Source organism: Pseudophryne corroboree, chromosome 6 (genome assembly GCF_028390025.1).
Source record: "Pseudophryne corroboree isolate aPseCor3 chromosome 6, aPseCor3.hap2, whole genome shotgun sequence".
NCBI lineage: Eukaryota > Metazoa > Chordata > Amphibia > Anura > Myobatrachidae > Pseudophryne > Pseudophryne corroboree.
In genome coordinates this window covers 746,405,324-746,423,111 of record NC_086449.1, presented here as the reverse complement: position 1 = coordinate 746,423,111, position 17,788 = coordinate 746,405,324, and positions in this window count along the sequence as shown.

The window sequence follows — 17,788 nt, the reverse complement described above, 5'->3', positions numbered from 1 at the left end:
ACTTAGAGGAACCTGAACTAATCTCTTTGGGACCATATTTCTTAATGACAGCATTATTGAATGCCCGGGCATCCTAAAGAGTGGGATCTTTGGTTTTAATTAAGTTGGACGCCCATTCAAAAGGCTCTCCTCTAAAGGAGTAAATCAGATAGAGCACAAAGTTCTCTGAAGTGATGCCAAAAAATGGTCTAGACAGCATAATGGTAACGTAGTGTTTGGTGAGCGCAAGATATTGGGCTAAGTCCCCATTAAAGACTATAAATGTAGAAATATCATAAAAAGCTTCAGGATCCGCTTCATTCCCATCTGACTGACTGGAGTGCATTGCTGGGACCAGGTCACTACCGACCTTACTCGAGGCTGTGGCCTTCGGGACCCTCTTTGGCGCAGTGGCCTTCGGGAACCCCTCTGCTGCAGTGGCCTCTGGGAACCCCTCTGGGGCAGTAGCCTTCGGGACTCCCTCTGGGGCAGTGGCCTTTGGGACCCCCTCTGGGGCAGTGGTCTTCAGGACCCCCTCTGGGGCAGTGGCCTTCGGGACCCCCTCTGGGGCAGTGACCTTCAGAACCCCCTCTGGGGCAGTGGCCTTCAGAACCCCCTCTGGGGTCAGCACCTCGGACTCTCTTGCTGGGACTGCAACATCAGACTCTCTCGCTGGGACCGGAACATCAGACTTTCTCACAGAGACCGGAACATTGGTCTCCCTCTCTGGGACCAGACCATTGGACTCCCTCTCTGGGACCGGACCATCAGACTCCCTCTTTGGGTTAATAATTATCGTGACTTCTCCAGTGGTTATGGCCTCCGGGACTTTTGCTGAAGCTATGACCTTCAGAGCCTCCACTAAAGCTATGCCTCTTGAGTCCTTTCCTGGGGAAGCGACCTCTAGAACCCCTCCTGGGGCTGTGCCTCTCGAGACCACACCTGGGGATATTGCTTAAAAGATCCCTTCTGGGGTTGTGCTTCTCGAGCTCCCTTCTGGAGCTATGGCTTTAGATACCCTTTCTGGGGTTGCGCCTTTCAAGTCCCTACCTGGGGTAACAGCTTCTGAGATCCCTTCTGGGATTGACACCTGAACCATTACATAAGATGCCCCTCTTGGACCCTGAGCATCGGGCACTGCTCTAGGACTCTGAGCATTGGGCACCACTCCAGGACCCTGAGCATCGGGCACCGCTCCAGGACCCTGAGCATCGGGCACCCATCCTAGGCCCTGAGCACCAGGCACCCATCCTAGGCCCTGAGCATCGGGCACCGCTTCAGAACCCTGAGAATCCACCACTGGGGTTTGCAACTCTCATTCAACAGGAAAGTCAAAAGATGAGAGAAACATTCTCCTTTGATTCCTGAATCTATAATCGGGCTCCCTAGCCCAAGGACCCCAATTATAGGAATGAGTGCTTTTTATTGTGGGTTTCATGACAAGTACCTCTGCCACAGTAGAGACAGGAGTAGGTCTTGAATCCTGACTCAATTTGGCCAGAGGGCAATACTTGTCGCCACATTTTGGCTTGCGCAACTCACAGGTCTGCAGATAGTGGCCTAAACCCCCACAATATAGGCACAAATTCAAGTTTCTGCGACGCTGATGCTCCTCCTCTGAGAACCTTGGCCGCAGGAAACTTTTAAACCTTTTCTCTCCAACCAAATCTGAGGATTCTCTTGTCACAATATTGTGAGCAAGAGTCTCTTTAAAGATAGATGAACTCTCAACAAATTCAGGCAGGATAATCAAAATTTTGGTCAGAAGGTTTTGCAGTTGCTTTAAAGATTGTTGCAAAACTTCCATCTGCTCAGGTTTCAAGGCACTGAGAGTTCAGTGCTGAGAGAGATGCCTGCAGGGCTTGCATAGTTGGCACAGGAGTATTTCAGGCTAGACAGACAAGACTGGACAAGACAAGGCTGGACTGGATTCTGAACCAGACAAGACAAGGCTGGTCTGGATTCTGGACTGGACAAGACTGAACTGGATTCTGGACTGGATTCTGGACTGGATTCTACCAAAAAAGAAAACTAGTTTTGTTTTTTGTTGTATGGCCGTTGATACTGTTATGTTCTCTGTACTTGGAACCCAGGAGATAGGGTGGCAGCAGAAGAGTTCCAAGTACAGATGCATGAAGCTGCGACAGAACTGGGGTATGCAGCAATACCTAATGGAAAACCCTGACTCCGTTGTCCTTCCCTAGTTGTCAGTTAATGCCTGCGAGACTATGGTTTCTTGGGCCCACGGCAGCCACGTTTGAATGGGCGGATTAGGTCTGCCCGAACTCCGATGCCCCCCGGTCTTAGTTGGTGACAAGGCGTTAACCGAGACAGAGAGAGAACAAGGGGAAAACTAACTAAGACAGACACAAAAGCAAAAGTGGAAACCACAGAAAATAATAAAATAATTTATGTGCGGCACAGCCGCCATGAAAAAATGTAACCAAAGTAACGCTGCCCAAATGGCAAATACAAATCCATCGTAGTTCGGCAAGGACAACAGTGGAGGAACCTCCGCAGAAAACACAATGGCAAGATGATTAGAATAATACGACTTCAGCCGTAAGTTGCAGCAGAGACGCTACTCACGACACCACAGGAGGTGCGCACAGGAAACGACCGGAAACCCGAGGCTTCAGACACCAGACCACTCCACTGGAAGACAAACTCAGAGGACAGCAGGAAACAATCCATCAGACCGTACTCTGGAAACTGGACACAGGACACTGGAGTACACAAGCTGGATGCAGGAACACACCAGAGGCAGGAAGACAGGCTCCACTGGAAACTGCTAACAGGGACCAGGAACAAGCTTGCAGGAAGCTAACCAAGAACTGAAACATACAGGTATCATAACAAACTTCTATCACCGGTGCTGGACTGTAGGGCTAGCTGGGTAATAAGGAAAGCACGCCCCAATCAGGATGGCTGGAAGCCAGGCACAAGGTAATGGCCAAAATACTGGCAGGTGAGGTTACACAGACAAGAGCAAGACTGCAGTACACAGACTCACCACATAGTGACCAAATATCTGACAGGTGAGGCTTAACACATAGAAAACAGGCTGCAGTTACACAGACTCACCACCAGCGGCCAACAAGAGTTTTCTAAACAAGTACAAGAGAAATCCTGAAAGCAAAACAGGAATGAACCACTGCTTGTGGTTCATAACACGCTGTTCCTGTATGCTTTAAAATATAGGGGTGCTGCTGGCCCTGTGTATTGTAAAAATTCAGAGGTGCAGTTGTTAAAAATTAAAAGCACACTGCTCATTTATGCTGAAGGGGTGCTACTGGCCTTCTATATTGTAAAAATTCAGGGGTGCAGTTGATTAAAAATAAAAGCACACTGCTCCTGTATGTTTTAAAATGTAGGGGTGCTGCTGGCGCTGTATGTTGTAAACATTCAGAGGTGCAGTAGTTAAAAATTAAAAGCACACTGCTGTATGCTGTACAATATAGGGGTGCTGCTGTTCAAATAACATTACACTGGCCCTGTGTGCTGTAAGTATACAGGGGTGCTGTGAAAATAAAGGGGCACTGTTCTGTGTGCTGTAATAATAAAGGGGTGCTGTCCTGTGAAATGGAGAACAACAATTTGGAGGAAAAAATAGTGGAACCACTTCCAGTTCCTAGTACTAGTGTTGAAGCTGCTGCTGCCACCAGTCATGACATTGATGATGCAATTCCATCAACGTCGTCTGCTAAGGCCATTGCTCAATGTCATAGAGGGCATGTAAAATCCAAGAAGCAAAAAATAATAATCAGAAAAAAAAAAGAAATTATCTGGCGAGAAACGTAAAATTGGCAATATGCAATTCACGAGACAAAGTGGCAAGGAAAGGCTAAGGCCTTGGCCTATGTTCATGACTGGTGGCTCAGCTTCTCATGAGGATGGAAGCCCTCTTCTCTCTCGAAAAATAATAAAAATAAAGCTTGTTAAAGCACAGGAAAATACAACTGTGCGTTCAGAGATATCACAAATCCCCAAGGAGAGTCTAAGTGTGTCCGAGGTTGCAATGTCTAGGCCTGACCTTCTCAAGACTGTATGGAAAGTGGAGGCTCCGTACACCATATGCACACCCCCTGCAAGAGCTGGGAAGAGCACCGCCAGTCCAGTTGCTGATATTGAGATTGAAGATGTCACTGTAGACGTACACCAGGATGAGGAGGATATATGTGTAGCTGGTACTGAGGATGAAGTTGAAGATGAGGATTCTAATGGTGATGTGGTTTGTTTGAATAAGGCACCAGTGGAGACAGTTTATGTCCGTGGGATAAGATAGCCCTTTGTCATGCCTGGGCAAAATACCAAAAAAGCCACCTCTTCGGTGTGGAATTTTTTCTTCACAAATCCAGACAACAGGTGTCAAGCCGCGTGTTGCCTTTGTCAATCCGTAATAAGTAGGTGTAAGGACGTTAACCACCTAGGAACATCCTCCCTTACATGTCACCTGCAGCGCATTCATCAGAAGTCATTGTCAAGTTCAGAAACTTTGGGTAAGAGCGTAAGCAGTCCACTGACACCTAAATCCCTTCTTCCTGTTGTACCCAAGCTCCTGCAAGCCACACCACCAACTTGCTCAATGTCAATTTCCTCATTCAGGAACATCAGTAGTCCTGCATGCCATGTCACTGGCATGACCGACGAGTCCTCTCCTTTACTGGGATTCCTCCGGAGGATCCTTGATCGCTTTGCTAGGATTCAAGGGTGGTCAATCTGTTGAAATCGGAGCACTACATTTTGGCCACCGTGCTCGATCCTAAATTTAAAACCTATGTTGTATCTCTCTTTCCGGCAGAAACAAGTCTGCAGAGGTGCAAAGACCTGCTGGTGAGAAAATTGTGAACTCAAGCGTAACGTGACCCGTCAACAGCTCCTCCTTCATTTACTCCCGAAACTGGAGCTGCGAAGAAAAGTATGAAATTTCCTAGCCCACCCACTGGCGGTGATGCAGGGCAGTCAGGCGCGTGTGCTGAAATCTGGTCCGGACTGAAGGACCTGACAACAATTACTGACATGTCTACTGTCATTGCATATGATGCTGTCACATTGAAGGAATGGTGGAGGATTATATCAGTGACAGCATTCAAGTAGGCGTGTCAGACAGTCCGTATGTATACTGGCAGGATAAAGATGCAATTTGGAGGCCCTTGCACAAACTGGCTTTATTTTACCTAAGTTGCCCCCCCCCCTCCGGTGTGTGCTCCGAAATAGTGTTTAGTGCAGCCAATGACCTTGTCAGCGATCAGCGTTGGAGGTTACTTCCACAAAATGTGGAGATGATGTTCATCAAAATTAATTATAAATTCCTCCAGGAAGACCTTCACCAGCAATTGCCTCCAGAGAGTACATAGGGACCTGTGATGGTGGATTCCAGTGGGGACGTATTAATACTCTGTGAGGATGAGGATGTACACACTGAAAGGGGTGAGGATTCGGAGGATGAGGACGACATCTTGCCTCTGTAGAGCCAGTTTGTGCAAGGAAAGATTGATTGCTTCTTTTTTGGTGAGGGGATTAATTGTTTCTTTTTTTGTGGTGGCCCAAACAAACCAGTCATTTCAGTCACAGTCGTGTGGCAGACGCTGTCGCTGAAATGATTGGTTTGTTAAAGTGTGCATGTCCTGTTTATACAACATAAGGACAATTCCATCTTGCACCTCTTTTCTTTCTTAGGCATTATGTACTCTTTGGGGCCTAGTTTTTAAAACTGCCATCCTGTCTGACACTGCAGTGCCACTCCTAGATGGGCCAGGTGTTTGTGCCGCCCACTTGTTTAGCTTAGCTTAGTCATCCAGCGACTTTGGTGCAACCTTGTGGCCTAAAAACAATATTGTGAGGTGTTCAGAATAGACTGCAAATGAGTGGAAATGAATGTTATTGAGGTTAATAATACCTTAGGATCAAAATTGCCCCCAAATTCTGTGATTTTAGCTGTTTTTGTGTTGTTGTTTTTTCAAAAATCATCCAAAACCAAAACCCGATAGTGTGGTTTTGGCAAAACCAATCCAGATCCAAAACACGAGCGGGGATCCAGATCCAAAACACAAAACACGAAAAGTGCCCACCGCACATCTCTAATTATAAATACGAAAACCAGCTACACCAGCATCTTTATATCAACGTTTCTGGTGCCTTTAGTCACCTTTCGTCAGTACAAAAGGTACTTAATAAAAGCACCTGAAACGTTGATTAAAGATGCTGGTGTATTTGGTTTTCTTACTTATAATCCTTGGAGTGCCTCTCATTTTCCTGCTGGTGTACTTGGTTCCGTGGGATCTGCGGGAAGGCACTCAGGTAACATCTATTTAAAGTGGGGTGCCGGTCAATTTAGTTTCTAAGATAGATAGATAGATAGATAGATAGATAGATAGATAGATAGATAGATAGATAGATAGATAGAAAGTACCAGTCAAAAGTTTGGACACACCTTCTCATTCAATGATTTTTATTTATTTGAATTATTTTCTATATTGTAGAATACTAAAGACATCAAAACGTTGAAAGAACACATATGGAACTATGTGTTAAATCAAATATGTTTTATGTTTTAGATTCCTCAAAGTAGTACCCTTTTGCTTTGATGACAGCTTTGCACACTCTCAATCAGCTTCATGAGCTAGTCTCCTGGAATGGTTTTCCAACAGTATTGAAGGAGTTCCCAGAGGTGTTTAGCACTTCTTGGCTGCTTTTCCTTCACTCTGCGGTCCAACTCATCCAAAACCATCTCAATTGGGTTTAGGTCGGGTGATTGTGGAGGCCAGGTCATCTGATACAGCACTCCATCACTTTCCCTTCTTGGTCAAGTAGCCCTTACATAGCCTGGAGGTGTGTTTGGGGTCGTTGTCTTGTTGAAAAACAAATGATGGTCCCAGTAAGCAAAAACCAGATGGGGTACCATGGCGTTGCAGAATGCTGTGGTAGCCATGCTGGTTTAATGTGCCTTGAATTTTGAATAAATCAGCAGCATTGTCACCAGCAAAGCACCCCCACACCATCACACCTCCTCCTCCATGCTTCACAGTGGGAACCACACATGCAGAAACCATCCGTTCACCTTCTCTGCGTCTCAGAAAGACACGGCGGTTGAAACCAAAAATCTCAAATTTGGACTCATCAGACCAAAGTACAGAATTCCACTGGCCTAATGTCCATTCCTTGTGTTTCTTGGCCCAAACAATTCTCCTCTTCTTGTTGTGCATCCTGAGGAGTGGCTTCTAAGCAGCAACATGACCATGAAGGCCTGATTCATGCAGTCTCCTCTGAACAGTTAATGTTGAGATTTGTCTGCTACTTTGGGCAGTACGGATGGTGTAATGGTTAGCATTACTGCCTCACAGCACTGAGGTCATGGGTTCAATTCCCACCATGGCCCGAACTGTGTGGAGTCTGTATATTCTCCCCGTAGTTGCGTGGGTTTCCTCCGGGTGCTTTGGTTTCCTCCCACAAACCAAAAGTATACTCGTAGGCCAATTGGCACCCAACAAAATGAACCCTAGTGTGAATGTGTGTGTGTGTACATGTGGTATGGAACATAGATTGTAAGCTCCACTGGGGCAGGGACTGATGTGAATAGACAATTATTCTCTCTGTAAAGCTCTGCGGAATATGTGTGTGCTGTATAAATAACTGGTAATAAATAAAATAATACTTGAACTCTGTGAAAAATTTATGTGGGCTATAATCTGAGGTGCTGTTAAGTAGCGGTTTCTGAGTCTGGTAACGCTAATGAACTTATCCTCTGCAGCAGAGGTTACTCTTGGTCTTCCTTTCCTGGGGCGTGACAGGAAAAATGCAGGCGTGGCTGGGCGAACGCAGGGCTTGTTTGTCTCAAAACAGGAACTGAACAGTCTGAAGTGATCGCAAGCGCTGAGTAGGTTTTGAGCTACTCTAAAACTGCACAAAAAAACTTTGTAGCCGCTCTGCGATCCTTTCATTCGCACTTCTGCTAAGCTAAAATACACTCCCAGTGGGAGGCAGCATAGCGTTTGCACGGCTGCTAAAAACTGCTAGCAAGCAATCAACTTGGAATGACCATAATAATTCCATATGTGTTCTTTCATAGTTTTGATGTCTGCAGTATTAATCTACAATATAGAAAATAATTAAAATAAATAAAAACCATTGAATGAGAAGGTGTGTCTGACTGGTACTATATATATATATATATATATATATATATATATATATATATAATGGCAAACATACATTAAAAGGAAAGTCCAGGAAAAGAGCATTCTGTTCCTCCTGGAGAAGGTCATGTTGCGAGTTAAAGATAGATAGATAGATAGATAGATAGATAGATAGATAGATAGATAGATAGATAGATAGATAGAACCTTACCATAGTATCCCTTTAAACCATGACACTTATGATTTACACAGGTTTTGTGACAGCTGACTTCGACCCAGCTTTTAACCTGGTTTTAATAAGCCACATTACCTGTGTAATTCATGAGTGTCCTAATTTAAATGGATAGTATGGTAAGTAGAGATGAGCGGGTTCGGTTCCTCGGAATCCGAACTCCCCCCCAGAATTTCACCCATTTTACACGGTTCCGAGGCAGACTCAAATCTTCCCGCCTTGCTCGGTTAACCCGAGCGTGCCCGAACGTCATCATCCCGCTGTCTTATTCTCGTGAGATTCGTATTCTATATAAGTAGCCGCGCGTCGCCGCCATTTTCACTCGTGCATTGGAGATGATAGGGAGAGGACGTGCAGCGTTCTCTCAGTTGTGTTCAGTGTGCTGCAAATATCTGTGCCCAGTGTGCTGCAAATATCTGTGCTCAGTGTGCTTGCAAATATCTGTGCTCAGTGTGCTGAAAATATCTACGTTCTCTGCCTGAAAAATGCTCCATATCTGTGCTCAGTGTGCTGCAAATCTCTTTGCTCAGTGTGCTTTATTGTGGGGACTGGGGACCACCAGTATTATATAGTAGGAGGACAGTGCAGAGTTTTACTGACCAGTGACCACCAGTATTATACGTTCTCTGCCTGAAAAACGCTCCATATCTGTGCTGCATTGTAGTATATAGTAGGAGGACAGTGCAGAATTTTGCTGACCAGTGACCACCAGTATTATATCAGTACGGTACAGTAGTCCACTGCTCTACCTACCTCTGTGTCGTCAAGTATATTATCCATCCATACCTGTGGTGCATTTTAGTTGTGCGCAGTATATATAGTAGGAGTACAGTGCATAATTTTGCTGACCACCAGTATATAATATATAGCAGTACGGTACCATAGTCCACTGCTCTACCTACCTCTGTGTCATCAAGTATACTATGCATCCATACCTGTGGTGCATTTTACTTGTTGTGCGAAGTATATATAGTGGAGGACAGTGCAGAATTTTGCTGACCACCAGTATATAATATATAGCAGTACGGTACAGTAGGCCACTGCTCTACCTACCTCTGTGTCATCAAGTATACTATCCATCCATACATGTGGTGCATTTTAGTTGTTGTGCGCAGTATATATAGTAGGAGGACAGTGCATAATTTTGCTGACCACCAGTATATAATATATAGCAGTACAGTACAGTAGGCCACTGCTCTACCTACCTCTGCGTCGTCAAGTTTACTATCCATCCATACCTGTGGTGCATTTTAGTTGTGCACAGTATATATAGTAGGAGTACAGTGCATCATTTTGCTGACCACCAGTATATAATATACAGCAGTACGGTACAGTAGTCCACTGCTCTACCTACCTCTATGTCGTCAAGTATACTATCCATCCACACCTGTGGTGCATTTTAGTTGTGCGCAGTATATATAGTAGGAGTATAGTGCATAATTTTGCTGACCAACAGTATATAATATATAGCAGTACGGTACAGTAGTCCACTGCTCTACCTACCTCTGTGTCGTTAATTATACTATCCATCCATACCAGTGGTGCATTTTAGTTGTTGTGCGCAGTATATATAGTAGGAGGATAGTGCAGAATTCTGCTGACCACCAGTATATAATATATAGCAGTACGGTACAGTAGGCCACTGCTCTACCTACCTCTGTGTCGTCAAGTATACTATCAATCCATACCTGTGGTGCATTTTAGTTGTTGTGCGCAGTATATATAGTAGGAGGACAGTGCATAATTTTGCTGACCACCAGTATAATATATAGCAGTACGGTACAGTAGTCCACTGCTCTACCTACCTCTGTGTCATCAAGAATACTATCCATCCATACATGTGGTGCATTTTAGTTGTGCGCAGTATATATAGTAGGAGTACAGTGCATAATTTTACTGACCACCAGTATATAATATATAGCAGTACGGTACAGTAGTCCACTGCTCTACCTACCTCTGTGTCATCAAGTATACTATCCATCCATACCTGTGGTGCATTTTAGTTGTGCGCAGTATATATAGTAGGAGTACAGTGCATAATATTGCTGACCACCAGTATATAATATATAGCAGTACGGTACAGTAGTCCACTGCTCTACCTACCTCTGAGTCACCAAGTATACTATCCATCCATACCTGTGGTGCATTTTAGTTGTGCGCAGTATATATAGTAGGAGTACAGTGCATAATTTTGCTGACCACCAGTATATAATATATAGCAGTACGGTAGAGTTGTCCACTGCTCTACCTACCTCTGTGTCATCAAGTATACTATCCATCCATACCTGTGGTGCATTTTAGTTGTGCGCAGTATATATAGTAGAAGGACAGTGCTCAATTTTGCTGGCCACCAGTATATAATATATAGCAGTACGGTACTGTAGTCCACTGCTCTACCTACCTCTGTGTCGTCAAGTATACTATCCATACATACCTGTGGTGCATTTTAGTTATGCGCAGTATATATAGTAGAAGGACAGTGCACAATTTTGCTGGCCACCAGTATATAATATATAGCAGTACGGTACAGTAGTCCACTACTCTACCTACCTCTGTGTCGTCAAGTATACTATCCATCCATACCTGTGGTGCATTTTAGTTGTGCGCAGTATATATAGTAGGAGTACAGTGCATAATTTTGCTGACCACCAGTATATAATATATAGCAGTACGGTAGAGTTGTCCACTGCTCTACCTACCTCTGTGTCGTCAAGTATACTATCCATCCATACCTGTGGTGCATTTTAGTAGTGCGCAATATATATAGTAGGAGTACAGTGCATAATTTTGCTGACCACCAGTATATAATATAAAGCAGTACGGTACAGTAGTCCACTGCTCTACCTACCTCTGTGTCGTCAAGTATACTATGCATCCATACCTGTGGTGCATTTTACTTGTTGTGAGAAGTATATATAGTAGGAGGACAGTGCAGTATTCTGCTGACCACCAGTATATAATATATAGCAGTACGGTACAGTAGGCCACTGCTCTACCTACCTCTGTGTCGTCAAGTATACTATCCATCCATACCTGTGGTGCATTTTACTTGTTGTGCGAAGTATATATAGTAGGAGTACAGTGCAGAATTCTGCTGACCACCAGTATATAATATATAGCAGTACGGTACAGTAGGCCACTGCTCTACCTACCTCTGTGTCGTCAAGTATACTATCCATCCATACCTGTGGTGCATTTTAGTTGTGCGCAGTATATATAGTAGGAGTACAGTGCATAATTTTGCTGACCACCAGTATATAATATATAGCAGTACTGTATAGTAGTCCACTGCTCTACCTACCTCTGTGTCGTCAAGTATACTATCCATCCATACCTGTGGTGCATTTTAGTAGTGCGCAATATATATAGTAGGAGTACAGTGCATAATTTTGCTGACCACCAGTATATAATATAAAGCAGTACGGTACAGTAGTCCACTGCTCTACCTACCTCTGTGTCGTCAAGTATACTATGCATCCATACCTGTGGTGCATTTTACTTGTTGTGCGAAGTATATATAGTAGGAGGACAGTGCAGTATTCTGCTGACCACCAGTATATAATATATAGCAGTACGGTACAGTAGGCCACTGCTCTACCTACCTCTGTGTCGTCAAGTATACTATCCATCCATACCTGTGGTGCATTTTACTTGTTGTGCGAAGTATATATAGTAGGAGGACAGTGCAGAATTCTGCTGACCACCAGTATATAATATATAGCAGTACGGTACAGTAGGCCACTGCTCTACCTACCTCTGTGTCGTCAAGTATACTATCAATCCATACCTGTGGTGCATTTTAGTTGTTGTGCGCAGTATATATAGTAGGAGGACAGTGCATAATTTTGCTGACCACCAGTATAATATATAGCAGTACGGTACAGTAGTCCACTGCTCTACCTACCTCTGTGTCGTCAAGAATACTATCCATCCATACATGTGGTGCATTTTAGTTGTGCGCAGTATATATAGTAGGAGTACAGTGCATAATTTTACTGACCACCAGTATATAATATATAGCAGTACGGTACAGTAGTCCACTGCTCTACCTACCTCTGAGTCGCCAAGTATACTATCCATCCATACCTGTGGTGCATTTTAGTTGTGCGCAGTATATATAGTAGGAGTACAGTGCATAATTTTGCTGACCACCAGTATATAATATATAGCAGTACGGTAGAGTTGTCCACTGCTCTACCTACCTCTGTGTCATCAAGTATACTATCCATCCATACCTGTGGTGCATTTTAGTTGTGCGCAGTATATATAGTAGAAGGACAGTGCACAATTTTGCTGGCCACAAGTATATAATATATAGCAGTATGGTACAGTAGTCCACTGCTCTACCTACCTCTGTGTCGTCAAGTATACTATCCATACATACCTGTTGTGCATTTTAGTTGTGCGCAGTATATATAGTAGAAGGACAGTGCACAATTTTGCTGGCCACCAGTATATAATATATAGCAGTACGGTACAGTAGTCCACTACTCTACCTACCTCTGTGTCGTCAAGTATACTATCCATCCATACCTGTGGTGCATTTTAGTTGTGCGCAGTATATATAGTAGGAGTACAGTGCATAATTTTGCTGACCACCAGTATATAATATATAGCTGTACGGTATAGTAGTGCACTGCTCTACCTACCTCTGTGTCGTCAAGTATACTATCCATCCATACCTGTGGTGCATTTTAGTAGTGCGCAATATATATAGTAGGAGTACAGTGCATAATTTTGCTGACCACCAGTATATAATATAAAGCAGTACGGTACAGTAGTCCACTGCTCTACCTACCTCTGTGTCGTCAAGTATACTATGCATCCATACCTGTGGTGCATTTTACTTGTTGTGCGAAGTATATATAGTAGGAGGACAGTGCAGTATTCTGCTGACCACCAGTATATAATATATAGCAGTACGGTACAGTAGGCCACTGCTCTACCTACCTCTGTGTCGTCAAGTATACTATCCATCCATACCTGTGGTGCATTTTACTTGTTGTGCGAAGTATATATAATAGGAGGACAGTGCAGAATTCTGCTGACCACCAGTATATAATATATAGCAGTACGGTACAGTAGGCCACTGCTCTACCTACCTCTGTGTCGTCAAGTATACTATCCATCCATACCTGTGGTGCATTTTAGTTGTGCGCAGTATATATAGTAGGAGTACAGTGCATAATTTTGCTGACCACCAGTATATAATATATAGCAGTACGGTATAGTAGTCCACTGCTCTACCTACCTCTGTGTCGTCAAGTATACTATCCATCCATACCTGTGGTGCATTTTAGTAGTGCGCAATATATATAGTAGGAGTACAGTGCATAATTTTGCTGACCACCAGTATATAATATAAAGCAGTACGGTACAGTAGTCCACTGCTCTACCTACCTCTGTGTCGTCAAGTATACTATGCATCCATACCTGTGGTGCATTTTACTTGTTGTGCGAAGTATATATAGTAGGAGGACAGTGCAGTATTCTGCTGACCACCAGTATATAATATATAGCAGTACGGTACAGTAGGCCACTGCTCTACCTACCTCTGTGTCGTCAAGTATACTATCCATCCATACCTGTGGTGCATTTTAGTTGTTGTGCGAAGTATATATAGTAGGAGGACAGTGCAGAATTCTGCTGACCACCAGTATATAATATATAGCAGTACGGTACAGTAGGCCACTGCTCTACCTACCTCTGTGTCGTCAAGTATACTATCCATTCATACCTGTGGTGCATTTTAGTTGTGCGCAGTATATATAGTAGAAGGACAGTGCACAATTTTGCTGGCCACCAGTATATAATATATAGCAGTACGGTACAGTAGTCCACTGCTCTACCTACCTCTGTGTCGTCAAGTATACTATCCATCCATACCTGTGGTGCATTTTAGTTGTGCGCAGTATATATAGTAGGAGTACAGTGCATAATTTTGCTGACCACCAGTATATAATATATAGCAGTATGGTACAGTAGTCCACTGCTCTACCTACCTCTGTGTCGTCAAGTATACTATCCATCCATACCTGTGGTGCATTTTAGTTGTTCGCAGTATATATAGTAGGAGTACAGTGCATAATTTTGCTGACCACCAGTATATAATATATAGCAGTACGGTATAGTAGTCCACTGCTCTACCTACCTCTGTGTCGTCAAGTATACTATCCATCCATACCTGTGGTGCATTTTAGTAGTGCGCAATATATATAGTAGGAGTACAGTGCATAATTTTGCTGACCACCAGTATATAATATAAAGCAGTACGGTACAGTAGGCCACTGCTCTACCTACCTCTGTGTCGTCAAATATACTATCAATCCATACCTGTGGTGCATTTTAGTTGTTGTGCGCAGTATATATAGTAGGAGGACAGTGCATAATTTTGCTGACCACCAGTATAATATATAGCAGTACGGTACAGTAGGCCACTGCTCTACCTACCTCTGTGTCGTCAAGAATACTATCCATCCATACATGTGGTGCATTTTAGTTGTGCGCAGTATATATAGTAGGAGTACAGTGCATAATTTTGCTGACCACCAGTATATAATATATAGCAGTACGGTACAGTAGTCCACTGCTCTACCTACCTCTGTGTCGTCAATTATACTATCCATCCATACCTGTGGTGCATTTTAGTTGTGCGCAGTTTATATAGTAGGAGTACAGTGCATAATATTGCTGACCACCAGTATATAATATATAGCAGTACGGTACAGTTGTCCACTGCTCTACCTACCTCTGTGTCGTCAAGTATACTATCCATCCATACCTGTGGTGCATTTTAGTTGTGCGCAGTATATATAGTAGGAGTACAGTGCATAATTTTGCTGACCACCAGTATATAATATATAGCAGTACGGTAGAGTTGTCCACTGCTCTACCTACCTCTGTGTCGTCAAGTATACTATCCATCCATACCTGTGGTGCATTTTAGTTGTGCGCAGTATATATAGTAGGAGTACAGTGCATAATTTTGCTGACCACCAGTATATAATATATAGCAGTACGGTAGAGTTGTCCACTGCTCTACCTACCTCTGTGTCGTCAAGTATACTATGCATCCATACCTGAGATGCATTTTAGTTGTTGTGCGTAGTATACATAATTGGAGAACAGTGCAGAATTTTGCTGACCATTAGTATATAATATATAGCAGTACGGTACAGTAGGCCACTGCTCTACCTACCTCTGTGTCGTCAAGTATACTATCCATCCATACCTGTGGTGCATTTTAGTTGTGCGCAGTATATATAGTAGGAGTACAGTGCACAATTTTGCTGACCACCAGTATATAATATATAGCAGTACGGTACAGTAGGCCACTGCTCTACCTACCTCTGTGTCGTCAAGAATACTATCCATCCACACCTGTGGTGCATTTTAGTTGCGCGGAGAATATATAGTAGGAGTACAGTGCATAATATTGCTGACCACCAGTATATAATATATAGCAGTATGGTACAGTAGTCCACTGCTCTACCTACCTCTGTGTCGTCAAGTATACTATCCATCCAAACCTGTGGTGCATATTAGTTGTGCGCAATATATATAGTAGGAGTACAGTGCATAATTTTGCTGACCACCAGTATATAATATATAGCAGTACGGTACAGTAGGCCACTGCTCTACCTACCTCTAGGTCGTCAAGAATACTATCCATCCACACCTGTGGTGCATTTTAGTTGCGCGGAGTATATATAGTAGGAGTACAGTGCATAATTTTGCTGACCACCAGTATATAATATATAGCAGTATGGTACAGTAGTCCACTGCTCTACCTACCTCTGTTTCGTCAAGTATACTATCCATCCATACCTGTGGTGCATTTTAGTTGTGCACAGTATATAAAGTAGGGAGACAGTGCATAATTTTGCTGACCAACAGTATATAATATATAGCAGTACGGTACAGTAGTCCACTGCTCTACCTACCTCTGTGTCGTCAAGTATACTATCCATCCATACCTGTGGTGCATTTTAGTTGTGCGCAGTATATATAGTAGGAGTACAGTGCACAATTTTGCTGACCACCAGTATATAATATATAGCAGCACGGTACAGTAGGCCACTTCTCTACCTACCTCTGTGTCGTCAAGAATACTATCCATCCACACCTGTGGTGCATTTTAGTTGCGCGGAGTATATATAGTAGGAGTACAGTGCATAATTTTGCTGACCACCAGTATATAATATATAGCAGTATGGTACAGTAGTCCACTGCTCTACCTACCTCTGTGTCGTCAAGTATACTATCCATCCATACCTGTGGTGCATTTTAGTTGTGCGCAGTATATATAGTAGGAGTACAGTGCATAATTTTGCTGACCAACAGTATATAATATATAGCAGTACGGTATAGTAGTCCACTGCTCTACCTACCTCTGTGTCGTCAAGTATACTATCCATCCATACCTGTGGTGCATTTTAGTAGTGCGCAGTATATATAGTAGGAGTACAGTGCATCATTTTGCTGACCACCAGTTTATAATATAAAGCAGTATGGTACAGTAGTCCACTGCTCTACCTACCTCTGTGTCGTCAAGTATACTATGCATCCATACCTGTGGTGCATTTTATTTGTTGTGCGAAGTGTATATAATAGGAGGACAGTGCAGAATTTTGCTGACCACCAGTATATAATATTTAGCAGTACGGTTCAGTAGGCCACTGCTCTACCTACCTCTGTGTCATCAAGTATACTATCCATCCATACCTGTGGTGCATTTTAGTTGTGCGCAGCATATATAGTAGGAGGACAGTGCATAATTTTGCTGACCACCAGTATATAATATATAGCAGTACGGTACAGTAGGCCACTGCTCTACCTACCTCTGTGTCGTCAAGAAAAATATCCATCCACACCTGTGGTGCATTTTAGTTGTGCGCAGTATATATAGTAGGAGTACAGTGCATAATTTTGCTGACCACCAGTATATAATATATAGCAGTATGGTACAGTAGTCCACTGCTCTACCTACCTCTGTGTCGTCAAGTATACTATCCATCCATACCTGTGGTGCATTTTAGTTGTGCGCAGTATATATAGTAGGAGTACAGTGCATAATTTTCCAGAAAACCAGTATATAATATATAGCAGTACGGTATAGTAGTCCACTGCTCTACCTACCTCTGTGTCGTCAAGTATACTATCTATCCATACCTGTGGTGCATTTTAGTTGTGCGCAGTATATTTAGTAGGAGTACAGTGCATCATTTTGCTGACCACCAGTATATAATATAAAGCAGTACGGTACAGTAGTCCACTGCTCTACCTACCTCTGTGTCGTCAAGTATACTATCCATCCATACCTGTGGTGCATTTTAGTTGTGCGCAGTATATATAGTAGGAGTACAGTGCACAATTTTGCTGACCACCAGTATATAATATATAGCAGTACGGTACAGTAGGCCACTGCTCTACCTACCTCTGT